Raw genomic sequence first — 27,272 nt, 5'->3', positions numbered from 1 at the left:
TATGTAAAATTATTTTCAGTGAACAAATTTGAAAAGCGGAGAATAGAGAGTGGTTCTTTTGTTCATGCCCTCATTTGAAACAGAGCGAGAAATGTAGGTGTGACGAAATTTTCGCTTAGCAAGCAAATATTTTGATTCACGAGCGCTTTTTTAAGCGTCTTTTTTTTCTTTTGTTGACACTTCTGTGTGGTCTAAAAGGTTGTTTCAGACTTTGTTTACAGTTTTAAAGTTGTTTTGACAGCGTTTTGAAGATTTTTTGTATTACGCTAATTTGAATGTTTTCCAACAAATTCTCCGGTTTTATGTCTTTTTTAGCACTTTCTGGCGTATTTTTTGTATTTTATTGCTTCAACTTCTTACTGAATGTAAGCCTAATGTTGATGGTCAGTTTTTATTACAAATTAAATACATGATCTTTGGTACCAAGCTATTAATTCCTTCAGAATTTGACAAAAATTTTATGTGGATGTCAAAATCGCCACCATATGGTTAGAAACGAGGAAACAGCCCTCAATTACAAATTTTAAGAAACAATTTGATAAGTTGAGCAAAGTAACACAAAACAATTTATGAATGGACAAATGACTGGGGTTTAGTGACCAAAATGAACAAAACTTTATTGTTCCGACTCACCTTCTGGGGGAGGATTTATATATTCAAATGTTTTTTTTTCAGTCACTTTTTGCCGATTGATATAATCACCCGATGAAGTTGTGAGTGGTGATGAAATTGTATCCTGATGATGTTGTATCATTATAAACCCCGTCCAGCGTTGAGTATAGCATTAAAAAGATTTTTTATTGGAATTCGTTTTGTGCAAGCAGTATCGAGGTTTCAAATTTTGTGAACGTTTTACAGATTTCAGTTGTTTTTGTTCCTATTTTCGGTTTTTTGTTCAATTTTGACATAAGAAAGTTACCGAAAAATTTGATCTAAAATTTTTTCTAACATATTGGCTAAACTTTTCAAATTTTAGCCTTTTTCCATCAATAATGCACTTCCATCACATTTTTTTAAATTAGCCCAAATTACAAACCTGAAAACTGCTAACACAATGGTCTCAATCGTGTCTATCGTGTCTATCGTGTCTATCGTGTCTCAATCGTGTCTCAATTGTCCATAGATCAAATACTCATACTAATGTTCGCTCTAAGAGAGTTCTGAAATTGAATATTTGCCGTTTTGTCCAATTTAATTCAATAATTCTCCAAAATTTGTCAGTTACTTTTGATATATATTGAATTTCTTTCGTAAAAATTTTGTATTTAACTAAAATTTTAGAAAATTGTCTATTTCAAAAAGACAATAACAATATAAGGTCTAGTTTTGTCCCATTGTTGGATCGAATTGTAAAGGTAGCAATTCCTTCTTTATTTATTCTTTTTTAAAAGCTTTCGTTTTTTGTTTCTTTTGATTTAATTACTGGAATGCTATTAAACCGAAAAGAATTCATATTATTGCTCAGTTACTGAAAAAAATGTGCAAATGAGGCTCAATGAATTTAATTAAAATTGACATAAAATCTCAAAGTTTTTCTGGCTTCAACATTTTTTTTGTGAATTCGTTCGAGTTTTGGTCTTCTTTCAATTGTTGTTATTCTGTAGTCTTAAGAATTTTTCTCACTAGCGACACGTCTATTTGTCTATTTGGTGTCCTAGGGAACTAAAGTAAATCTACTTAGTTTTTTCATTTGAAAGCTTAGTTTTTGTGATTTCCAAAAATATTTGTTTTCAAAGCAAAAAAAATGAATTTTTCAGCTTTTGCCATGTTTTTTTCTTATTTCAATCAGCATGTAACTCAATATCAGCATTTAGGCTTCCTCATCGTTCTGGTGAAGAAATTTTCTAGATTATTTGCGTTTAATTTTTTCAAAAAAGGTTTTCACTTTTGAGACTAAGAGTTTTCTTGTTTCTTATTTTTGTACAATTGACCAATTTTTTTTGCACATTTGTCATTTTTGTCACAAATTTTCACTTAACAGCTTAACAAATATCACAACAATGACGTTGAGAAAGTTCAATTGAACAAAGCTAGGGTTTTTAGTGAATTAGGTTAATTAGGTTATGGTATTAACGGATTTAACGCGGGGTTTTTTTTAGCAAAATTAAATTGTTTTTTTTTTTTACTTTTGCCTCTATTTTTTATTTCTTTTTGCAGTTGTGTGATATAGTCTGGATAAAGAGAGGTCTTGGTCTTCATTCATATGGAGGAACAGATGAACTATCTAAGCTTTAAGTCCATAGCTAAAGATTTTCATGACTTTGTACTTGTTTTTTTAAAAAATATATTCGCTTTTTTTAATTTCTCTGTCTTTTTTATTTTTATGTTCCTAATTCTGTTGAACTTTAGCCAAGGTTAATCAATAGCAGCTCGCATCTTTTTTGTTAATTGTTATTTAGTTTTTTAAACAGCGGTTTTGTGCTTAAAATATTGGGTTCATAGCTTTGATTCTGAACTTGGATTTATGAACTTTGGCCCATATTTGAGTATTGATATTGTGTCACATAAGCAAACAAAATACAAGTCCCATTGGTATTGATTGCAGGACCAATCATATGTGATTTGAATTAAGTTAATAGCTAGGATTTTAAGGGATTGGACACTGATTTCAAGCAAACTTTGTACAATTTTTTCATTGCTATCGGTATTTGTTTTCCTTTTATTAGTCGTCAGACATAACCCTTCTCTTCCTCTGTCGGAAGACTATTAAATCAAAATTGTGGATGAACGGGGTCTGAACATTATCTGCCTAAACGACATAACCCTAGTCGAGGCCAAAAGTTTATCTTGTAAGATCTTACAAGATTCTTGCAAAAAAAGTTTATCTTACAAGATCTTGCAAGAAAAAGTTTATCTTGTAAGATTCTTGCAAGAAAAAGTTTATCTTGTAAGATTCTTGCAATGTTTTAGATTTTTTTCTTTGAGTATAGGTCTTAAGAATAGGTGCTGGAGGCAGAAAAAGAATTTTGAAAGTAAAAAAGTGTATCTTGTAAGATTCTTGAAAGAAAAAGTGTATCTTGTAAGATTCTTGTAAGAAAAAGTGTATCTTGTAAGATTCTTGTAAGAAAAAGTGTATCTTGTAAGATTCTTGTAAGAAAAAGTTTATCTTGTAAGATTCTTGTAAGAAAAAAGTTTATCTTGTAAGATCTTGTAAGATTTTGGAAGAAATTCTTGTAAGACGATGCATCGTCTTGTAAGATTCTGCCAGAATCTTGTAAGATCTTACAAGATAAACTTTTTTTCTCGACTAGGGAACGCACATAAACGAGCCTCCTTGTTTGGTGAGTGTTAATGTAAACACTATCATTGCTCACTAACATTTACGTTTACCACGACTATAAATAAGGATGGTATGTAAATTAGGCCTTAAGTAGTTATTTAGTCCTTGAGTTGAACAGGCACACTTGGCAAATAATTTTGACCTATAGGGAGTCATTTGCCTCCTGATGCATGTCAAATGTTTTTACTTAACAATAATTTCAGTTTATTTTCGCAAAATTAGATACATCATAAACTATACATTAGGATAATCAAATTCAATGTGGAATAAACTCGTTTAATTTTGAATGAATTTCCCTCGTAACCATTCTGTGAGAATAGTTGTGCAATTGAGAAAGAAAGAAACTAACTTAAAATTTAGAAAACCCGCCTGCAGAAAATTATAAATCGCTGAAAGTTTAAGGTGGTTCAAATTAGGAAGTCAATCTTGACTCATTTGGCAAGAACTCACGTAAGCAGCACATGCACTATAAAACCAGCCTATTTTTCAGCCCCATCGTAGCTGTCTGAAATCGATTTTCTTTCAATGTATTTCAAACAAAAGATTGTTCTAAAGTAAGGCGATTATACCCCAGAAACTGTGATACAGACAAGGAATATACACAACTATTTATATTGCATCTTCATAGTTACATTAATCTGAATAATCACCACTTGTACGAATACCATCCGAAAAGCACATAAAATTTTTTGCTTTCGGTTCTGTAATTAATTAAAGCATAATATCCTTCCCCTACACTCCCGGGACTTGTACCCCCGCAGTCGGCCACAAGCACCCTCGTTTCACGGCACAGTGTCTCTCGGGCCGCTAAACATAAACATAAAGGCGTATACTCACCAAAACGACAGTGCAGAACTCCAAAACAGCATTGGGCGATGTGTTTCTCTCATTTTCTTCGTCAATGTTCATCATCAACATTGCAAGTTTCTCCAACACAAGTGACCTTGAGTAGCTGTTTCCCAGCTCTGGTTTAAAAAAAGCAAAATTCTCTCAAAATTGGTTGGAGGAAGTAACAATGTTTTTGTCTCTCTAAAAAATCCAATACCCCCACTGCAGATTAATATTTACATTGTTTGGAGGTGCAGAGGGCTGCCGAGGTGGTAAAAATGATGTAAGTGCGCGGTTCTAATGGAAAGGATTCCCAGACGTTCCTCCCATAGCCGCTGCGCTCTTAAATTTTATCGAGTGGGCTGTAAGAGTGAGTGCGCAAAAAGTAATTCAACACAGAGTCTTTGCGCGTGAAAACTTAAAACCATTTTAGTAGTGGATAAAACAAGGAAAGCAACCACCAGCAAAATTTGGCCTGTTCTCCAAACGCTAATCGCGCATGTTGAATAGGGCCAAATTTTACTACTTGTTGATTTCCTTGTTTTATCCACTACTATATATATTAGCTCTATATTCGATCAAAAATCAATCAGAAATCAATTAAAATCAAAAAATAAAACAAAAAATCAAAAAAGCGAAGCAAAATTTACATTTCACTCTTTAAGAGCGATTCACTCATATTCGGGGTGATCCCCCAGTAGAAGGATCCCTCTTTTTCGCTCTTAAAGAGTGATTCCCTCTTTTTTTGATATTTTTTTTTATTTTTTTATACTTTTATTTCAAATTATCTATACTCTTCAATAAATTTATATTTTCTTTTACTTTTTCTATATTTAACCCATTATTAATAAGAAAAGATATAAAATTATAATATTTACACGAACAACTTTCCTCAGTTTGGCTAATAACTAAAGGACTTACAGTCTTGCTTTGCCAACTAGGATTAATTGTTTTCTCACTCAAATTTCTACTAAATCCTTTAGGTATATCTACATCTGGATGTTGTTTCTTTACATGAGCTCGTATCCCATCATATCTCACAACAGAAACACAATATGGACAATTAACTTTAGCTGAAGTACAACTTCTAATGTATACTTACTCTCATCAAAATCAGTTAGTGGTTTTATATAATTACATTTATTACAACTTCTAATTAAGACTTCTGGGCTAAGGTTAAGGTTAAGGTTAAGGTTAAGGTTAAGGTTAAGGTTAAGGTTAAGGTTAAGGTTAAGGTTAAGGTTAAGGTTAAGGTTAGGGTTAAGGTTAGGGTCAGGGTTGGGGTTAGGGTTAAGGTTAGGGTTAGGGTTAGGGTTAGGGTTAGGGTCTGAGTTAGAGTTAGAGTCATAGATAGAACCAGGAGCAGAACCAGAACTAGAATTAGAGCTAGAACTAGAACTAGAACTAGAACTTGAACTAGAACTAGAACTAGATTCATTTTTTAAAGAACAACCCCATGGAGAAAAATTATTAGCACAAACACCACTTAGTATTATATTACCACACATATATTTATCAGTTTTATCTTTATAACATGATTCATAGTGATATTTTAAAACAGCAATGTTTCCATATTTATAGTTACACTCTAAACATTTTAAAAGCATTTATAGAGGTTACACTTTAATATTTACCTAATCATTTCGCAGATAGGACTGTGTCCATGTTTCACCATCGGTGTAACCACTTCGCGGATAATATTTAGCCATGATTTCAATTAAATCTTTAGTATTATCTTTAGATGTGATACACTCTGCTAAATATTTATTTCCTAACGTACTGAGTGTATTAGTTTTACATCTCCTATTTAAAATCAATTCAAGGTTTAATTCTTCTTTATCTTTAACAAAATTTATAATCTCTTCTCTAAATTCTTCATTATTTCCATATAGTCTGGTTAAAAACTTTCCTCCCTTTCTATTCAAAATTCCCATCTCTTCATTCATATATTCTTCTTGTAGTTTTTCTAAGGGTGTAACAAGTTTACGTGCCCCATTAACTGAACTATTTTTTAGATCGGTGAAACCACTTCGCGGATAGGACTTTGTCCATGTTTCACTATCGGTATAATCACTTTGTGTATCAGTATAATCACTTTGCAAATAGGTCTTTGTCCATGTTTCACCATCAGTATAATCACTTTGCATATTAGCAAAGCTACTTCGTAGATCAATATAATCATTTCCCATATAGGACTTTGTCCCTGTTTCACCAACAGGGAACCTGCTTGGCAGATCTTCTCCATATCCAACGTTAACCAAAGTGTTTGCTCTATTCAACATATTGCTTGCACTCATTGCCACGGCTCCAACAGTTTTTATTATTGAATCAGGATAATTATAACTAGTTATAACTAAACCCCAACCTATATTTCCACCAATATTCGATAATTGTTTTAAACCTTTTGCTTTTACCATCTCTTTCGTTAAAACATCATTCTGAATTTTTCTAAGTAATAATAATATTATCTAAGTAAGAAGTTTATTAAAATAAAACTGATAATTATCATGATTAACAGTATTTCTATCTGTAGCATTTATCATGAGTGGTTTCATATATGCTATAAGTTTATTTATATCTTCTCTTTCTAATTCATTTTTTAAACTAAGAGCTTTTAAATCAAGGAAACCAACTCTTGAATCATATATCATTGTTCTATTTCTGTTAATAATAATAAAAGTATTTTCCTTATTATTATATTTAATTATACCATAACGAAGTTCATCTGACATTCCATCTGTACGATTAAAATGGTTACTATTTAACTCACTAATTATATTACTAAAGTCATGTTCACATTTATATATCTGATTAAAGTTTTTAAATAGATCAGGTCCATTATAAGTTGTTAAATAAATAGTATCACATCTCATTCTTGCTGTATTAATTATTTGAGCTGGTTTATGACACATTACAATCATTTGAATATTATAATGTCCTCCTTCTGTGAAATAATAAGCTATATCCTGATTTAACCTATCACCCATATCATCAAGTGCTATTACACAGTTTTGAAATTTATGCATATCATTTTTTGGAATCATATTTATATCACATTTATTAAGCCCAGAATAAAACTTATTAGACTCAGGATCTATCCAATCTCTGTCATCTTTACACACTATAACTATATTTTTTGCTTGGTCTTGGTTTTGGTTTTGGTCTAGGTTTTGGTTTTGGTCCTGGTTTTGGTTTTGGTCTTTGTTTTGGACAGAGTAAAATTTTAAGTATTGTCTAAGAAAATATGTTTTGCCTGTACCAGTTCCAACATAAACAATAGTATGTAATGGTGACTTTTCATATTCAAATCTAACTAGACTCCTATTCCTAAATCCACCATAGCTTTCTTCTAGTTTTGTGTATTTACTCGGTATTGAATCATATATTATATAACAAATTCCAATTAAGAAAATAAAAATTATATCTGCGCTACCTGTCTCCATTTTTACATATAAAATATAGACTTGATTTAGACTTAGACTTAGACTTATTAAATTTATCATATAAAATGCTTATCCTAACTTTTGAGGAATTCAATAATAAATTTAATATTGATAATAGTGCTATGAGTGATATCAGAATAAAAGATATAGGTAAAGATATAGGTCTAACACCAATTGAAATTGTAATGAGAGATGAGAATCCAGATAATATTAATGAAAGTAACTTCAACATTATTGTTAATTTACATCCAATTGATGGTACACATTGGGTTTTAGTTATAAGAAGAGAAGGTGGTCCTGTGTATTACTTTGATAGTTTTGGTGTTGAGACCCCTCCATTATTCTTAGAAGAATATGTTGATCTAGGCTCTAAAGAAAAAATACAACAATATGATGAATCTTATTGGGGCGCTTATTGTTTATATATGATCTATCTTATTGATAGAGGATTTAGAATTAAAAGTGCTTTGAATATTCTAGTTAATCAAGTTGAATGTCCCGAAATATATAATGAGTGTTTTTGTTTGGGTTGTAGTAAAGATAATGATAATGATAATGTTAATGATAATGTTAATGATAATGATAATGATAATGATAATGATAAAGATAATGATAATGATAGTGATATAAATAATGATAGTGTTAAAGCGATTGTTAATGATAAAGATAATGATTTACGAAGTAGCTTTACTAATAGTGATAATGATAATGATAATGATAATGATAATGATAATGATAATGATAATGATAATGATAAAGATAATGATAATTATAATGATAATGATAATGATAATGTTGATGATAATGATAATGTTAATGATAATGATAATGATAATGTTAATGATAATGATAATGTTAATCAGGGAAACTGCTTCGCAGATGATAATTTTATATATCAGTGAACCTGCTTCGAAGATCTATTTGATGAAAAACATCCAAGGGGTAAACCTAATAACAATAGTCCTACTAACAATATCTCTTTAAATATAAATGAAGATCTACAATCATGGCTAAATGATGATAACATAATTACTGAAGCAGCATTTCCAGATAATTTTAGATGTATAAAATCTGATCCTAGTGAATTTGGTAAGACATGCTTATTAAAAAACTAATTCTAGCTAGTATATATTTTGATAAGTTATGCATCATTGGACCTCCTGGTGATCAATACAATGGATTAGAAAGAACAAACGATAAAGCACTTATCGAATTGATTAAAGATATAAGATTTACCATCTCCTGATAACCTACTCAAAGACTTAAAGAAACTAATGATATTCGATGATGTTGGAGCCAAAGAACCAGTTATTAATGAATACTTTTGTAGAGGTAGACATAATAATTGCAATATGATATATCTTAATCAAAACCTGTTCTCTCTGGATAGGCAGAGTGTTAGAGAGAAGTGTAATCTATTTATTTTATTTGAACAGAGAGGTAAAGTCCTAGCATCGATATATCAAGATTTCTTTAATAATATTGAACTTAGTTATAATGATTTTGCTAATATATGTAATGAGGTATGGAAAGAGCCTTATAATTGTATTGTAATTGAAATAACTAAAAATAAAAATATTAATGGTAAACTAAGAATTAATTGGGATCGGAGAGTTTTTTATGTTTAATTATAGTTTAAAACTATAATAATCTGTGAATATGGTGTAAGGGATTCTACATGTTTTCTAAATCTTTCTTTAGTATATTTATGGAGATATGTACATAACCTACAATAAAAATTGTTTAAATCTATACTGAGAGATATGTTTATATACTTTACACTTTCTACATGTTAGATATTGATCGGGATTATTAAAATGTTCTAGTAAATGATCATGTTTATCTCTATATGTTATAACTCTATTACATACAAAACATTGATATGGTTTACCCTGACACCAATTACAACTCTGAGCCCAGGACTTATTTTTACATTCATCACATTTAATACTAAATATTTTTTTAAGGAAAAAATACTATTTCAAATATGTTATGATTACATTAAAACAAGGCTTTGCCTAGCTGTTACACTAAATGCAAAGTAAAACTTAATACATCGCCATTAAAGTCTATAGGTCTTCCATGCTCATCTTTAATATGAAATTCAATATATTCTATTCTATCTTTAGTTACATTTTGATATAAGATATTAGTTGGTATAATATTTATCAAATAGCCTGGTTGTTCAGTTAGATTAAAAGTATATAGTATGTCAGTGTTATTCCCATTATCTTTAACACCAGATATAATATTGCAATGAATGTTAATATTATTGAAACCCATAATATCAACAATTTTCTGAGATGTATATTTACCTTGTTTATAAACTGCTTTTCTAAATCCTAGTAATGAGGCTATTGAGTTTTCTACATCAAAACTAATTGCACCTTGTTATATTTCCATTAAACACTTCATTTATTTCTTATAGGGTTCTATTATAACATTACCATTAGTTGCTTCTTTTATTAATTCCGCAAATTCAGTTAATTCATATGCACCTGGCGTATGCAGCTGACGAAGCGGTTCCACTGATATTTCACCATCCCTATATAAGAATTGATTATTCCCTCTATTCACATTAAACACCGAATTATAAACTGATAATCTAATTAAACATAATTTTGTTGTATTAAGTATAGTTTCATTAAAGTTAAACTTTTCTGATGGCTTTATCATTCTAAAGTTAAGTGTATGCTCTTCTTTAGTTTTAGTTAGAGTTTCATGTGTCTTTTGTAGTTCATATAGAATTAAGTTGTCTGTCATTTTTTATCTTATAAAATGGATTTTAATTTGGGTAAAACTTATGGTTATAATAATGATATACACAAAAGTAAGATTAAAAAGTATAAACCAAATAATCTAGCAACTATGAATACGGTAAATACTAACATTAATATCAAACTCAATAGAGAATAGAAACATTTAAATTTGCGTGATTCATATCTAGAGATAGAATTTGCTGTATCAGATGATGCTGGTGGTGTGTTTGCTAATGATGCTAATATTAGATTAGATAATTATGATATGATGGCATTGTTTAGTTCAGTTAGACTTGAAACTAGTGGCGGTAGGACTATTGAATATATAGATCATTGCCATCCTAATCTATTGATGTATAAGTTATTAAATAGTACTGATGATGAATATGAGAGTGGTTTTGTTAGAAATAAAGATAATAGAAATAGCCAACTCAAAGGTAACCATATTGCTGCAGAAAGAGGTCATATGTGTATGACGATTAAGATGAGAGATCTATTTGGTTTTGCAAATGATTTAGAAAAGATTATATTTGGTTTAGGATTTAAACTAATATTATAATGAAATAATAATGATAGAGCTCTAGAAAGAATTAATGCTAATCCTGGTGCAGTTGCTAATGATGCTAATATAGAAATTACAGATTTATCATGGTGTGTACCTAATATTGATCCTAATAATGATAATAGAATTATTGTACAAAAGAGTTTAAATGAAAAGAATAATGTAGACTTTAGTTATTATGAAAGAAAGACATTTTATAAGAATGTACCCAATGCTACTAACTTCTTGTTTGATCTAGGAATGGAAAGTGGTATGGAGAGACCACAAAATATAATAATTGCTTTTGAGAATAATAATGTTAATGAACAAACTCATGATGCAAGTACATTTGATATAATGAATGTTATTGTAAGAATGGTAGTGAAGTTTATCCCGAGGATAGAATGAATATTAATTATGGTACTAATAATTATAATAAAGCTTTTAAAGAGAATATTAGCTTTAATAAAGATTATAATGGGTTACCACATAATATAAAAATATTTATAAATCATAAAACATTCAAAAGCAGTTATAGAATATAAGTATTTGATACTAAATATCAAAGTGATCATATAGGACCACAACCAATACAACTTATTTTTAATTTTTTTGCTGCAGTTGCCGAAGTTATATGTCATGCATTAGTATTAACTAGAAAGGTTATTAGTGTGAATAGTGATGGAATTAAGATGGTTGATATTATATCATAGATAGTCTTGGTTATAATTAAGTCATAGTTATAATAAATGATGTATTTATTGACTTAACCAATGACTAAATCAATGACTAAATCAATGATAATCAAACTTGTCTTAATATTTCCTACTTGTCTGAACAAAACCCCTAGCATAAATAATATCTATTTTCTTTTTATTCTCTAGAGCTAAGCCTCCAGCTTCAAGCTTAATCTTAGCCTTGGGCCTAACCTTAGGCTTAGGCTTAGGCTTAATAACAACAAAGGGAATATACTTTTTAACTTCCATTATTTTTTATATATAGAAATGAGTCTTTTAAACAAGTTCAAAACTAATTCACATTGCGTAGGAGGTAGAAATTATAGTGGTACTATTAACATAAGTGGATCTATTACTTCAAAAGGTACTAAAATGTTAAAGGGTAATTGTGTTAAATGTAAGAGAAATAAGTCAATGACTGTCAGTGATGCAACAATAGAAGCAGAGGGATCGAAAGAGTTCTTTAAAAGTGTTGGTAGAGCTACAGTTAACTTCGGAAAGAAAGTTGCTAATAATCCTGTAAGAGCATTAGAAATAGCAAGTAAAATAGGAAGTGCAGCTGCATCTAGAAACTCTAGAGCTGCTTTATCAGCCACACCTGATTTAATTAAATTTGCAACTACTGGTGAAGGTATAAAGGTAGTACAAAAAGGAAGAGGTTTATACTTAGGTACTAAGAAGAGATAATTATTTGATTATGATTGTATTATGTTTATGATTATGTTTATGGTTTTGATTATATTATATTTATGATTATGATTATGATTATGATTATAATATGTTTATGGTTATCGATAAATATTAATACTAATATTATTATTACTAAACATTTTATTATAACTAAACACTAATAAATTCAGTTTAAAAAAATACTCAGCTTGTTTTTCTTATTCTTCTCATAATCCTCATATACCATAACTAATTCATTATATTCATCTTTACCTATTTTGTTATCAGTCATTGATTTAGTATATAGTTTATTAAACTTGTCACTGAACTGTTTACTTAAAATTTACATCTGTGAATACTTAATAATTTTATTTCTTATTTTAGTATTAATTGTTTTTGATAATGAACCAGAAACAGTTGCCGTAGCAAAAGCTGTTGGTATAGAATAAGGTAATCCTATACCTGTTAATGCAACTGATGTTGTTGTTGCCGTTGTTGCTATTGATGATAATAATATTTCTGTTATCTCAGCTATATTAAAATAATTTTTATATCTACTTAACTTCTTATTATAGTTATTAGTTTCAGTTTCATAATAATTTCTAATATCTTCTATAATGTTAATATTGTTGTTAACTTTATTATTAGCTTGGATTTTTTCGTTTATCAATTTTTCTGATACAGATGATAGATCTGGATATAATAATCTCTCACTGGGTGCTGTTGGTTGACTCATCTTCAGCAGTAAATAACTCTCAATATCTTTCATTATATCATCTTTTTTAAACTCATAATGATTCTCTAGTCTTCATTGATCATTTTGGTCTAGTAGCTTACCTTCTAATAATATGGCCATTATACATTTCATAACTATCTTCATCATTAAAATATGATTTTCTCTTAAACCCCTCCATCTATCAACACATGCATCACCCAATTGAATATTAGTAATTGACCGATTAAACTTATTGTTATCAAACTCTACTTATAGTTCATTATAATTAGAAATGGTATCGGTTGAAACTTTGTTACAAATATGAACAACATTAGGTTCAATTTTAGACAACTTACTAGCCATTGTAGATATATCAGACGAGTTAAGAGAAACTAGTTCAACTGTATCACCATCAATTCATAATGTATCTCCATTGATTGTAGATGATGGCAAACCAATAATATTTGCATTTAGTCGGCCAATTGTAACTTCCTCAAATTTACTTTTTGTTAGTTCAGTTATGTTTTTACTTAAAATATCTATTTTATTATTAGAAGATAATAAGTTATTGTCACAATAATATTTATTAACAATATCTTTTTCATCTATTGGAGGATGAACATTTGTAATTTTATAGGTATCTTTCATATCAATATTATCATTGTCTTCTAGGAATAAACCATGAGCCTTACTTAGTGTTAATTTTTTCATTGATGTTGATGTTGATGTTGATTGATTTTTAGCCTGATTGAATCTATTTCTTGTCACCTCTGTTTTTATTTACAGAAAGATTTGAATCCAGCTTGCTGGCTTATCAGGGAACCTGCTTCGCAGATGACCGGAGGTCTATATTTAATGATTCTAAAACTTTATTATTAGATTCAAAGTCAAACTCGGATTTTAATAATTCCTGTTCATAATACTTACCTTCTATTATCTCTCCATTCATATCTTCTATCTTTTAGGTTGGTGGTTGTGTTTTTAAAATCTCCCTAACTTTAAACAACTCTCTAGTCCAATTAGAAGTGTATCCTTTAGAGAAGATATTACGTTTATCTCCATTTCTAACATAATCACCAACTTTAAATTTTGGTGTTGCTTTGGTAGATTTAACGTAGGATTTAACCTTATCGGGCTTATTAGAAGCATCAATTGGTGTCATATTAATTGTTGAATGAATGTTATTGTTATATGTTATGATGGCATCATTTAGTATATTTACCCAATTACCATCGTCATTGATGAACATTGGTTTATTAATTATGTGTAAAAATGTTCTATTGAATCTCTCTATAAACACAGCCTTTAAATCACTACAAGTAGAAATTAGTTTTGTTTCATATTTATTGATTAAAGATTTAAATGTTTTATTGTAAAACTCACTACCTCAATCTACCCATAACATTTCTGGTTTTCTATGTTCAGAGCCACCTTGTGGACCTTCTGATAGGATTGTTTTAAAACCATTAGTTATAGATAAACCAGATTTATTCTTTAATGGAATAGCCCATGCATATTTTTTGAATATATCTGTAACTGTTAATATAAACTTATAATTATTATTGTATTTACTTAGAGATGATTTGTCTATCAAATCAGCTGACCATGTTTCATCTTTATATAATGGTATTATTTTTTCTTTTCTAAACTTTGTTGTTTGAGGACTGAATACTTCTTTAGCTAATAGTTGTTGTTGTTTTTCCATCATTATTCATTTACCATAGTTAAAAACAAAACTATCTAGTTGCTCTTGATTAATAATAATCATAGATAATAGTTGCTTAGATATATCTAGCATTTCATCATATAGTCCATCATGACCAGCTTTTGTCTCCAGTATTAATAATTCTAGTCTTTCTACTAAACTATTGGGGTCAGTCTTAGTAAGACCGCTGGCTTTAACTTCTTCACCACTCTGGTAAACAGTTTCTTCACTACTAGAATCAACTTGTGGTGGCGTGGATTTCTTCTTGGTAGAGCAAGACTGGTTTCCATTCTTCTAATAAGCTTCACCCTATTACTTTTATTATCCCCTCTTTTTCTATTGTAATTGATATCGCTTAGAAACAATTTTATTTTATTTCCTTCGCCTCTAATATCTTTTTCGGTTAAATCTTTATTAGTAACAAACAAAGTGAAACCCCTAAAAAAATCATAGACTCTACCTTTCACTTTTATACCATTAGGTGTTAGAGATACATCTACACCATTTATAATAAATTTGTTTGAATTTGGATCAACTGATTTTAATTCTAATTGTTTATTTGTTTGCTTACCCATTAGTAATAAAATCTCAATCATTTAGTTGTCTACAAAAAATGTTTTACCTCTATCATCTTTTAATGTTACGGGGGGATCAAGTGTTGGTGATAAGAGAGAGGCTTGTTCAAGAAAACTACTTTGTCTTTGGTGCTCCACACTTTTTAAAGCATCAGTATTGTCCTCGAGTGTTGCTAATGTTTGGTTTTGAAGAGCTTGCATTGCTTAATTATCAGTGAAACTGCTTTGCAGATTGGCTAGTAATGATTCACTGTTTGTAATTAGCGTTTTAGTTAAAGGATTAAATAACATTTCTATTTCACCATAATATTCTTGTTGTTTTAATTTATCTTCTAATCTATTCTTTCTGTTCTGTTTTTCTAGATTGTTTAATTCAATAAGTTCAACTAGCTTAGTCATTTTTTTATATAAAAATATTATACTAAGTATGAATTAGATCTATAATTATAATCAAAATAACTGATTATAATAACACATATAATATAATAGCTGCTTCTATTAATTTTCTATTGCTATCTCTAGTTAATTCTTTAATATCATTAATCATGGAACCTGCTTGGCTTGCCACAGACGAAGTCTGTTCGCAGATCAGTTTATCTATATCCTCATCCTTATCCTTATCCTTATGCTTATCCTTATATTGTTTCTTAATCGGTGAAGCCGCTTCTCGGATCCTATATAACAAATCCCTTAAACAAATACAGCTCCTTATCATGTGGATAGCTTTTTATATTGTTTACATAAAACCTTTTATCATCAAATATATTTAAACTAATCTTACTTGTTTTTGTTGTTGTTATGCTATCCCCAACTTTTTGTATTCTGCTTTCATCTACTGTTCTCTGTGTATTTTTCATTAATGCATCATAATAATCTATGTGCCTAGCATTATTATGCTTCTTTATTTTTTTTTCTTTAGTGTTTTTAGGATAATTTTTGAAGCTATATGTTTTGGGGGACAATGCTATAAATTCCTCAATAATCCTACTCCCCAGCTCGTGCTTAAACTTGCCGAGGATTTTATTATTAGTTTTTATAGGTATGCCTTGATTACTTAAGTCCATATGCTCATCACTAACTTTACCATCACTATAATTAATACGAAACTGTCCGTATCCATATAGTGAAATGTTAGATCTTTGAGGGATGGTTGTAGAATATTATAGAATGCATCAAACATATGTAATTCTCTAAGTTCGAGTATTGTTACTCCTACATATACCGGTGAGCTATATTCTATTTTTTCTTTATATCTTCTATTTGGCTATAATCTCTATATCTAGTTATATTCTTAACTGTTGGTTTACTTACACTTTTCATTATCTTTTCTTCATCATGCAAGAACTTGCTTTGAAAGAATTGTAGAGTATTCATGCACATTCTTCCATTTAGGGAGTTATTCATTAATTTCCTTACATCTTTTTCTGCTTCAGTTTTAGCTGTTGCTCTTTTATTTGTATTGTTTTGTATATAATCTCTACGTATATAATCTTGTTTAAAATTAATTACTCTATGTATTTCAGTTACTTTTACACCCATGTTAACATAGATTTTTAACATCCTATTATGAACCATATATTCTGTTTTGTTGTTTTGGTCTAAGAATAATTTCTCTGATCTTGCTTTGCCTCAATCTCTTTCTCTTTAACCTAATTCATTATCATTTATCTTTCTCTTATTAGGCATTAGTGCTAACTGTTCTGTTCTAACTTTACATTCATTAGTATAAATAATATCACAAACTATATAGTAACAATGATCACTATCATCTGGAGTATTCAATATTGCATCGAGGAAACCGCTTCGCGGATCTAGAGTAGTAGTAATAAACTAAAAATCCTTATAAGGTAACTTTTGCATCATTGCATAACCATATAGTTTGTTTGCGTCTATGTACCAGATAGACCTTTGGTCATGCTCTGCCATATTATTACTATTAACATATCTATCACCCATTATTTCATATATACCATATCTCTTTGCTCCAACAAAATCATCTAGCATTTGTTTATCTTGCAATGTATCTAATGTAACACCGCTTGACATTAACCAACAATCAAAACTATAACCTGGTAGACTTACATAGTGTAGTGGGTTGAGTCCAAATTCTTTCATACTTAATTTAACATATTCAGTTATGCAGTTGTCTAATATTTCCACATCATTTTGAAAATACTCTATAGTTAGATCTTTACTAGTTTTATGACTGTTTTCATTATTAAAGTTATCTACTTCTTCTTGTGTTGGTAATTTATTATGTAGTGAGGATTTGAAGTCTTCTATTTTTAGATTACCTATAGATCATCATAGGTAGCTTTGCTACCACTGGCAGCTTCGCTGTCATACTTATACAAACCAAAGTATTCATATGGATATAATGTTTTAGATTTACATCCGTATATCTTTGCCATTTGATCTAGAGGCATAGCTAAGAAGTTATAACTATCTAAGAATTTGAGACAACCAATGCTAAACATCTTAGACTTACCAGCAGCTAGTGGTATGTTATCTACTTTTCTTTTATCATTATTCTGTTTGAAGAGTAGGTTGTGTTCTGTTCACTGTAGAGTAGGTTGAAGCCATAGCCAGAACCATTATGGCTTATTACTGGAATGAAATTTGTTGTTTGTATCTTAGATTACATATTTTACTTGCTGGTCCTCTATGTTTACCAGTTTCATGACAATGATCTCTTACATTATTTATACATGTTTTGCTGCAGATATGACAAGTGTTATTAGTTTCATGATATAGTTTCTCTTCTTCTGTGAATATCATCTTTTCATTATGTTTGAAATTATTCTCTGTTTCTATTTCTAATAGATCTCTAGCAAAACTTTTGATGCATCCTAGACCGAATTAGTGCTTGAAGTTACCTTGTCAGGTGTAACCCACAGCTATTGGATTATGTTCAGCTATTACATGTTTATGGGTCTCTGAACATGCTTCGCCATAACCATTTGTTGAGACTTCAACAATGCAACATTCTATATTGGCAGTTATAATTTTTTTTTTATTCTGACTTTTGTGTTCATTTATAAAAGAAATATGTTTTTTCTTAGGACAAACAATCTCTGGTTTGAATGAGTTGTTGCATTCGTGTTTATCATGTTTAATTTGTGAGTTAAACCAATAGGTACACCTATCGCAATAATAATATTTAATGTTATTTTTATTTGGGCGAACTAACAGGGTTTCTACATTTTTTATTAGGGCACAGTGTTCTATTTGACCATTACTCCAAACTAGTATTCTTACAAAATTTCTATCTTTATTAAAATCGTCCACTTGTTTAAACAATTCTACTTGACCTCCACCACAGGGGGTGTATAACCAAATATTAATATTGTATAATTTCTGTATTCTTGATATGTAGCCGAAGTCATCTTCATGTTGTTGTCTTGGTTCAATTAGTTTATCTACATATTTACTTTCTCGAGTTGCATTACCTATGACTAGATGTAACCATGCGGTGATAGTTAGTTGCAAGCAGTTGTATTTAAAACTTCGTATATTTAATATCGATTTAAACTTTTTGAGATGAGCTTGTAAATCTATATGGGTACCAATAGATGCTTCAGTTGGTTCAATGTTTAACTGAATACTTCTTATTCCAAGAAACTCAAAATCATAACCATAACCTTCATATATTTCCTTTTCATTATCTAGCCAATACTTTAAGTCTCTATTTTCATATATTGCGTTATTAATAATATGGTCAGTATTGAAAATTATTTTAGTAGTTTTAACTTCTTCTTTGGTTCTCTTTTTATACTCACACTCGGCTGTGATCTTATATTTAAAACTCTTAACTTTTCTGAACTGGTTACAGTTTTTAATTTCATCTAAAGAGTAATTAGTTGCTTCATCTATATCTTCAATGTAATTCCCACCTTTATCTGTAATATAAAACTCTCTCATCTTCTGACAGGAGTCTATATCAAAGTCTTCTGTGTTTTCTAGATACTTACGATTATGACTACATGAGCGAGTAGTTAGAGCTATTTTATTCCTAAATTCTTCATGACATTCTTTACAGTCATATCAGTGAAAAAGGCTCTGCCCTTGTTTCTCCAATGGCTTTGCCGATCTAATTTTATAGTAGATGTTGTTTTCAGTTTTGGCTTTAGTTTTAATAATTTAATCACTCTCATCCGAATTATACACCCTGTCCAAAATTTCTTCTTCTTCAGACTCAAATATTTTCTCCAATAGTTCCTCATGTTTGAGATCGTATGATTGATGCCTGTGTAAACCCTTTTTTGTTTCAAAGGATAAATTACAGACATCGTAGAAGTTTATGACACCAGTATTAGTTGATTGAGACATGATGTATTTACTTAGGGAAATAATCAAAAAATAATTTTTCAAAAAATGAAAATGAAATTCAATAAGTGTATAAATAAACCTTGGAAAGAATGTTGTAATAATTGTAAAGAATTAGAATCTTCTTGTTATGTGTGTAAAAATATGGTTAAAGTGAAAGATTATATAAAACATTTGGGATATCTTTATTCTCATCCTGATCAATCATTGGCATGTAGTATGTGTAATGTTTATAAACATATATCATTATATAGATTTAGAAATAGGAAATGTAGACTATGTATTTATCTTCCTAGATATAGATATGGTCATACTAGAAATCAATTCAGAGAGCATGTTTATATGTATAATATTCAAGAAACTAATTCTTCTTCTTTTAATTTAGCTGTCATGTAGTTTTTTGGGTTTTATTGATATATCTGCAAACGAGCTCTGCTCGTGGTAAACCAATCAGGTCGGTATGCCACGGTGGAAGTCCGTTCCCTGATATACTAGATTTAGACCTTTTTTCTTAATTAATACCAGATTTGGAATAAATAATAAGCTGGTTTTTTATTCAAGTTACACTGAAAAACACTAATCGCTGTGTATCCACCAATCTCAGTGTTTTTTTGACTGTATACCCATCACAGTGTGTCCCATATACAGTATCACAACAGGGATCATCCTTTTTAAGAATTGTGAATTTGTTTTTTTTATCTCACTTAGTTTCATAGTAATTCACATCAAAGTCGGGGGACGTTCACTGGATTCAGTGAGGAAGGAACCCCAAACCTTCCGTTCGCTAAAGCAACTTAACTAGACTCGATGATTTAACCACTACACCAAGTGAGACAGAAAGTTTTAGTTTTAGATTGATTAAATATTGATTATGGGATATATGAAAATTTTTATTATTTTAATATTTCTTTCAATTTTTGTTCAAGTTTTCTTTTTTGTTCAAAATTTTCGCAAGTTTGTTTACGTGCTTGTTACACGGTCTCACTAGTTTTACGCTAGTATCTGGGGACGTCCACTGGAGTCAGTGGGGATAGAACCCAAACTATCCGTCTGATAACGATTAATTACCAGCTTAACTCGACACTAGTGGTTTGCACCAAAAGAGACAAGAAATGATAGATTGAAAATATAAAAGAAGTGAATTTTGAGAGAATATATAGTAGTGGATGAAACAAGGAAATCAACAAATAGTAAAATTCGGCCTTATTCGACATGCGCGATTAGCATTTGGAGAACAGGCCAAATTTTGCTGGTGGTTGATTTCCTTGTTTTGTCCACTACTCATTTTCCGTTCGGTTGAGGAAAAATTCTCAACGGGTGTTTCAATGTTGGTTTTCATGCCGAAAAAAATCTTTTTTATCTAATCATTACATAACATTTATTATTAGAATGTTCGAGAACAACCATAGACCGGATAGCGGTATGAAAACTAAAAAGTCATAGCAACTTCAAGAACGGGCCAAATAGCTGGCCACTTTCCTTGAGGTCAGCAAAAAGTTTTTGAGGTTTGGGGGTCTACAGGTTCCAGCACCACTAAGGTCAATGGGCCGAAAAGGAGACTAATATCCTCATAAGTGCAAAAAAGTGGGTAATCAATTGCAGAGACGGGAAACACTCAAAAATGAAGTGTACACTTTGTTCAATATTGTTAAGCGATATTTAAGCAAAAAATAAACTAAGTTATTTAACACACACACACACACACACACACACACACACACACACACACACACACACACACAGAACACACACACACACACAGACACACACACACACACACACACACACACGCGCACATACACACACACAAACACACGGACACACACACACACACACACGCACACACACAGAGAACACACACACACACAGACACACACACACACACACACACGCACATACACACACACACACACACAGAGAACACACACACACACACACAGACACACACACACACACACACACGCACATACACACACACACACACACAGAACACACACACACACACAGACACACACACACACACACACACACACACACACACACGCACATACACACACACACACACACACACACACGCACATACACACACAGAGACACACACACACACAGAGAGAACACACACACACACACACAGACACACACACACACACACACACACACACACGCACATACACACACACACACACAGAACACACACACACACGCACATACACACACACACACACACACACACACGCACATACACACACACAGACACACACACACAGAGAGAACACACACACACACAGACACACACACACACACACACACATACACACACGCGCGCGCACATACACACACACACACACAGACACACACACACAGACACACACACACACACACACACACACACGCACATACACACACACACATACACACACATACACACAAACACAAATATACAAAATTGAACTCAAATTAAGTTAATTCACCAAAATAAAACCAAAATCACAATGGTAAACTTCGAATTCAAAATGTTAAACGAAAATCATTTTATACTCTGAGATGGTTTGACATGTCAATCTAAATTAAAGGTGTGAACACGGTGTGATATTCAATGTTGTAGTTTTATTTTGATAAATCTTCCAATTTTGAACGAAATTAAATGCATGCACATAAACTATTTTGTCAATCACTGCTAAATTACTATATATATTTATATATATATATATATATATATATATATATATATATATATATATAAAATCTTACTTAAAGTTAAACACAAACTAAAACTCATTGTCTCATTTGGTGCAGCGGTTAATTCACTGTGTTAATTTAAGTTGCTTTGGCAGCGTAAGGTTTGGGGTTATTTTTCACAGTTTCCAACGAACGTGCCCTGATTTAGTGAAAGACTATTAATCTGAGTGATGACAAGCGAATCAAAATCACAGGTCATGAAAAAGAAAATCCCTGCTGGGAGACCAAATCCAAATGTGGAACAGAGTGACAGGCATATGGTCCACAAAAAAACACAACTTTGAGATCGGCGAAAACACTGTGATTAGTTATACTCCTGCTAAGGACAAAAGAACTTTTTAGATTAACGGTGAGGGTAGTTATAGGGTGTTGGCGCAGGGGGTATGGGTAACGCTTTTATACAACCTACACTAACTATGAACGATAAAATCAAATAGTCTAATCAAAAAAAGTTAAATATAGCGCAGTGCGCAATTAAGTTAATTAATAAAGTTGTTTTTTTATGAATTGCAACTCCTTTAATGGTTTAATCAACACATTAAAGATTAAAGTACTCTACAGCCCGTGTTTTATCCGAACCATTAGTTCCTTATATATTTTTTAATTTATCTGAAAAATTTTTCATAAATACGTAACGCTTTTTATCATGAAGATAATTTTCACTTGATATGAACACAGAATTTTTAATCATCATAGCTATTCAACTCGTTTCAATTTGACTAGTATTAAGCACCAGTTCGTCTACTTTCGTTAACCTACTATCTGTCAATACTCTACCTTTCTCTCAGACATCGAAACATTACGGTAATCGCTCTGTTTGCCTTTGTTCTCTTTTTTAATTATTTCTATTTGTGAGCCCCCAGTAGTAAAGCAATGTCTTTGCGGTGAAGTTTGTAAACACCTCTCTAACTTCAATAACATTACAGCGTTTACATTTCCCAGGAGCATTTTGATATTTTTATCTGGAGCATCCAGTTTACGTAAATGATAATTATATTTTGTCCACTTCAGGAATAGTATTACACAATATGAATCTATCATATTGGAAAATTTTTCTCAGTCTCCGTTTTAGGTCGAAAGCTCATCAAAGTAGTATTCACGTCAATTTTTTCTCCAGTAAAATTTTGTACAACAGATTTTGTCATATATGTTAATCATATCAATATGCCAGACCTTCTTTTCATCAAATTTGTTGAAGGATTTGTCATCAAAACTATTTTTTATGGCAGCGCCGCTGATGTAGTTATTAGCATACTGCTTACCATTATTATCGGTAATGCTCCTCTCAACAATTACATATCAAATACATCCCATGATTGCATTTGTTAATTTTTCAAGCATATGCTAGTCTTGAAGCGTATCTAGTAAATCTCCACTTAACTTCAATAGAAAATCCCAAGTATAATCTGGTAAACTGAGGCAAAATAATCAACTTATTTTTTTTGTTTTCTGCTTTTGTTCTTCATATATAGTAAAACAGTAATTTAAAACCTCGAAAAAAGTTTTGGTACGCTCTAATGTTAAACCATTCTTAGTGATCTTACTATATTCATAATATTAAACATATCAGTATCATCTTGAGAAAGCGTTCTATTCGAAAGTGAGGATCTCAAATTTTCGTTTTTTTTGGCCACCTTTCATTTTATCATAGGAGCAAAACTTCAAAATAATCATAAGTATACAATATCTTAGCTCCAAATCCATTTATGCCTGCCATATTATCAAAAGACATTGTCCTGAAAACATAAAAAAACTGTCATTGAAATTTAATACTCTAATCAGAAAAAACTTTCGTTTTTTCCATTAGCAATTGGAAAAACATCATATTTCTTTCTCATCATTCTGTCTAAACAATTCATACGAAATATGGCTAAATTATTATCCTTTTCCATTGACGAATAAAACTGAAATGAAGTCTGCTTATTGTAATTGGGAATACAGATATAACTTTCACTTGATATTAACACAGATTTTTTAATCATCATAGCTATTCAACTCGTTTCAATTTGACTAGTATTAAGCACCAGTTCGTCTACTTTCGTTAACCTACTATCTGTCAATACTCTACCTTTCTCTCAGACATCGAAAAATTACGGTAATCGCTCTGTTTGCCTTTGTTCTCTTTTTTAATTATTTCTATTTGTGAGCCCCCAGTAGTAAAGCAATGTCTTTGCGGTGAAGGTTGTAAACACCTCTCTAACTTCAATAACATTACAGCGTTTACATTTCCCAGGAGCATTTTGATATTTTTATCTGGAGAATCCAGTTTACGTAAATGACAATTATTTTTTGTCCACTTCAGAAATAGTGTTACACAATATGAATCTATCATATTGGAAAATTTTTTCTCAGTCTCCGTTTTAGGTCGAAAGCTCATCTAAGTAGTATTCACATCAATTTTTTCTCTAATAAAATTTTGTACAACAGATTTTGTCATATATGTTAATCATATCAATATGCCAGACCTTCTTTTCATCAATTTTGTTGAAGGATTTGTCATCAAAACTATTTTTTATGGCAGCGTCGCTGATGTAGTTATTAGCATACTGCTTACCATTATTATCGGTAATGCTCCTATCAACAATTACATATCAAATACATCCCATGATTGCATTTGTTAATTTTTCAAGCATATGCTAGTCTTGAAGCGTATCTAGTAAATCTCCACTTAACTTCAATAGAAAATCCCAAGTATAATCTGGTAAACTGGGGCAAAATAATCAACTTTTTTTTTTGTTTTCTGCTTTTATTCTTCATATATATTAAAACAGTAATTTAAAACCTCGAAAAAAGTTTTGGTACGCTCTAATGTTAAACCATTCCTAGTGCTCTTACTATTTTCATAATATTAAACATATCAGTATCATCTTGAGAAAGAGTTCTATTCGAAAGTTAGGATCTCAAATTTTCGTTTTTTTGGCCACCTTTCATTTTATCATAGGAGCAAAACTTCAAAATAATCATAAGTATACAATATCTTAGCTCCAAATCCATTTATGCCTGCCATATTATCAAAAGACATTGTCCTGAAAACATAAAAAAACTGTCATTGAAATTTAATGCTCTAACAAGAAAAAATTTTCGTTTTTTCCATTAGCAATTGGAAAAACATCATATTTCTTTCTCATCATTCTGTTTAAACAATTCATAAGAAATATGGCTAAATTAATATCTTTTTCCATTGACGAATATAACTGCAATGAAGTTTGCTTATTGTAATTGAGAATACAGATATTATAAGCCGGCCCTCTATTTTTACCTGTTTCAAGACAATGATCTCTACTCAGTTTCTCACACTCTCTCGCATATATCTGATATCTCTATGAAAAGATCTGATACAGTTCATCTTCCTTTTGTAGATATCGTCCTCTTGCTGATTGTAATAATGTTTTTTTTCTATTGATAATGTATCTGAGTTTTATACAAAAAAATAAACAAAATCAACCCAAATTATGTCTTATAATACGGTAAAAACTAGAGCTAATATCATTAGTTATATGTTTACTTGCGCTGTAAGTATTTTTTGCCAGACTTTTGTTTTAACTTGTAAGAGAATCTGTATATACGCATACAACATTCTTGATCACCTGTATTTTTTTCAATCATTCAAGAACATAAGCTGTTCTTTCATACATTCTAGGGTTCATACACTGCTAATCGTACCAATAGGTGCAATTATCACAATGCCATAAGTTCGTTTGAGTATATTACATTGTTTCTAGAAAAACACTTCTATGTTCGTAATCCAAGTACAATGTGCTTTGGACACTTGAATTCTAATATTCTTCCTATCGTTATCCAGGCCATTAGATTTTAGTAATTGTTAAGTTGTGCACCCTCCAACAGGATTTTTGAACAACGGATTTTAATTATATAATTTTGTCTTTTGATAATTTAGAAATTCTCTTGCTGCACATCTGACTATCGTGTTGAAGGGAGCAGTAAAACATAGCTGTATACAATTTTAACTGAAACTCGTAATATTTAAATTAGTCCTTGCATTATCAAAAAGTCTTAAATTACTTTCCACCTTATTCTCCACTGCACCACCCGTCACTTAATTTTTCTCTACTTAAACTTAAAACAAATTGATACAGATAATACCGACAAAAAAGACGATAATCGACACTTCTTACATCAAATAACAAGAATAGCGACACAAACGATAGTAATCGATATTTCCTACATACAAAAACCCACGAAATTGACAAAATTCGACAGAAACGACGCTTCTTGCATCGATTTCGTCGCATTTTCTCAACCCGGGTTTTGTTGTGGAGTTCACCAGATGTCCAATTTCAATATCGACAATCAACTGTTATCTTACATCTATATGACATAAAATCAGCAACAGCATTTAAATATTGAATATAAGCCTATTTTTTTATCAGCTTTCGTCTGATTCTATCTTATAGCTTTCATGTGTGTTTTTACATGTGTTTGTAAACTAACACTCTTCTGAAAGTTCATTCTAGAAATCCAACAGTCAAATTTAGTTTCAGTTTCAACTCCCTCCACGGTCTTAAGTTCCTTTTCAAAAACTTCTCTTAACAATCTCCGATGATTAGCATCATCTAACTGATGCTTGCATAATTCGTTTTTTGAGTCAAAAATTTATTGTTCCCACCCCACTTTTGGGGGAAGGAACTATATACTCAAATGGGTTTTTTTTGTTCAGTCAATTTTGGCCGATCGATTTATGCATCGTAGAGAAATGTGAGTGGTATCATTAAAAAGCTCGTCGAGCCTAGAATTTGAAATAAAGAATTTTTTGAATTTCGTATTTTTCGAGGAGTTATCCAGGATTGAAGTTTTGTGTGAACACGTCATATTCGGTATGATTTTGTTCACTTTTAGTGTAATTTTTCTTCACTAAAATTTTTCATGGCTTGGAATCTGAGCTTCTGTAATTTTTACTAAAATTTAAATTTTCTTTTGAGATTTTACCGAAATTT

The 27,272-nt window shown here is 30.7% G+C and overlaps 1 protein-coding gene across 2 annotated transcripts in view; it reads left to right on the top strand.

Moving 5' to 3' along the window:
- Window positions 1-27,272, top strand: part of LOC142343196 (COP9 signalosome complex subunit 2-like) — a 508,192-nt gene that overhangs the window by 423,530 nt on the left and 57,390 nt on the right. The window contains exon 1 of one of the 2 annotated variants that reach the window (XM_075394923.1): window positions 7,592-7,604. The exons of the other annotated variant lie outside the window; for it this stretch is intronic. The gene's annotated coding sequence lies outside the window, so the exon portion shown is untranslated. Of the gene's footprint in view, window positions 1-7,591; window positions 7,605-27,272 lie in introns of those variants that run through there. 2 annotated transcript variants of the gene reach the window in all.

This window comes from Convolutriloba macropyga, chromosome 7 (assembly GCF_964194025.1).
Source record: "Convolutriloba macropyga chromosome 7, txConMacr16.3, whole genome shotgun sequence".
Classification (NCBI taxonomy): Eukaryota; Metazoa; Xenacoelomorpha; order Acoela; family Convolutidae; genus Convolutriloba; species Convolutriloba macropyga.
This window is presented reverse-complemented; position numbering and strand designations above follow the sequence as displayed.